This window comes from Sardina pilchardus, chromosome 8 (genome assembly GCF_963854185.1).
Source record: "Sardina pilchardus chromosome 8, fSarPil1.1, whole genome shotgun sequence".
Lineage (NCBI taxonomy): Eukaryota > Metazoa > Chordata > Actinopteri > Clupeiformes > Clupeidae > Sardina > Sardina pilchardus.
This window is the reverse complement of record NC_085001.1, coordinates 24,912,337-24,914,473: the sequence shown is the minus strand read 5'-3', so window position 1 is coordinate 24,914,473 and position 2,137 is coordinate 24,912,337. Positions and strand designations below refer to the sequence as shown.

Here is a 2,137-nt window from a genome sequence, read left to right as displayed (position 1 = left end):
TGCCTCAGTTCAAGTCTCTGCAGTGTTTTCAGTTCCCCCCTCCCGACCCCACCCCCGGGTGAGATTTAAAGACCCCCACAGGTCACGCTTCCCTATTTACCCGTCAGACGGAGATACCGAGGCTGCAAAAACCACAGAAACCACTTCCTCGCTATTTACCTGAATGCGTAGTGTGCTTCGGTGGAATAGAAGATTTCTTGTGGGCTTCAGTGTGATGTGTGTATGGAAATTATGACAGAATGATTTAATGTCAGCCTGGAGGGACAATCGCCTTGCTTTTGTCCATCAGACAATGGCTTTTGTGGTAGCTGCCAGGTGGCAATCACACATTGGAAATTGTGGGGGCACAGACACTGGGCCCGAGGTGTGTAATTGTTTCATAGAAACTGTATGAGAAACATTCAGTATGAAAAACACAAAGACAATGTGCCATAGACTATTTATACGCATATCATGCACTATTATTTTAATAAGATTATACTTCGAGGATTCAATGTAATCTACCTTGGAATAACTCACATCACTGGTGATAATACTGGGTGAACGACCTAATGCACAGTCAGTCTCAAAGTAGAAACAGACAATGGGAATGGAGCTTGACCCTTAACTCCGGAAACTTGGTTTCTGTCCTTGTCATCCAGGAATAAACTGTTTCTTCCTCCACTGATAAACTACATTCCCCACTGAGGCCCTGAAGTCAAAGTCCTATAAGATACAGATTCCAAATCCTCTGGCATATTTAGAAATGATTCACTATGATTAATACAGACGCTATAAAACATCCTTTAGAATATACTGTACAAGACAACCACATATTACGGGCATCTCTCATTCCTTGCAGGCCGTCTCCTTGAAATGTCCATTGTTCATTTTAAGCTTTGTGAGAATCATCTATATCTTAAAACTCAAGCTAAATGTCAGATTTGCCTAGCAGAACCCAGAATTATTTCAACCAATGTTATTACTCAGTGACAGGCCCCACTGTGATGGTGATTTTCCATTCCCAATCAAAAATCATTAACATGATGGGTCATGCATCCTGTGTGGACAATGAACAAGATCCTGAGTCTTGTTATAATCGAATTGATGATGCCGATGTTGCTGATGCTGCTGCTTCTGCTGTTGCTGCTAATGATGACGAAGATAATGATGATCATTATTAAGCTGATGAAGAATATAGTGGAGGTGCTAAAAGTGACTAAACAAACCCACACATTTATCAGTGGCTCACATCCTAAAAATCAAGCACTATAAATACAGCAGGAGGACGAGAAAGGCAAGAGACTGTTGTTTACTGAGTTGATTAGCTAAAGTGAGTGCTTCTACACTATGTCACTGAGCAGCCATCAGCACAGGAGGAGGGCAGGATAATGAGACTAAAATGTGCTTGCTAAGCCTCAATCAAGCTAAACACCCATTCAGGTAGTGGCAAAAAAAAACAAACAAACAAACAAAGAAATGCTAACCAAAAATCCAATAGACTTACAATAATCTCATCGACGTTATGAAACATAATTAGCGCAAACCTCACCATGGGAGGAAGAGGAGGAGGAGGAGGAGGAGGAGGAAGGGAGAGGAGTAAACAGAGGAAAGAGAGAGCGACCGATTACCACAAGGCAGTCAATTCCCTCTGCACCAGGTCTGTGCAAAGCTTTAGTCTAGGCAGGGAGCTGGGGGGGGAAGGGGGGGGGGGGCATCCCGGGGGGGTGAGGGTCTCGGTGGTTTGGATTGGCAAAGGGTGCCGGAGGAGTCACAGCAGCACTCACCACTGATCTTACGCTTACCCACTGCACAAATCTGGCAGTCTGAGAGCCCCATAAGGAATTTGGGATGGCACGAAAATTTCTTGTTTCCCTTTCCTCATTTCTTTTTTCTCCACACAGGAAGGTTTAGAAGGTGTGCATTGCAGCGTGAGGAAAGACTAGAGTGAGGTGATGAGGCAACACGGTCTGGCATGTGTGTGTGTGTGCGTGTGTGCGTGTGTGCGTGCATATGTGCGTATGTAAGAGTGTGTATCTAAGACAGCACTGATTTACAAACACGTGAATTAACATGCTGAGTCCTGCGGAACTTCTGTAAACACCACTGACGAGGGGTGAGAGAGGGCACAGCGCCGGGGAAAACGACGAAGCCGAAG

At 44.7% G+C, this 2,137-nt stretch overlaps 1 protein-coding gene across 2 annotated transcripts in view; it reads right to left on the bottom strand.

Annotated features, from left to right (window-relative positions):
- pde4d (phosphodiesterase 4D, cAMP-specific) overlaps positions 1 to 2,137 on the bottom strand; it is a 109,582-nt gene that overhangs the window by 69,856 nt on the left and 37,589 nt on the right. The window lies entirely within an intron of this gene.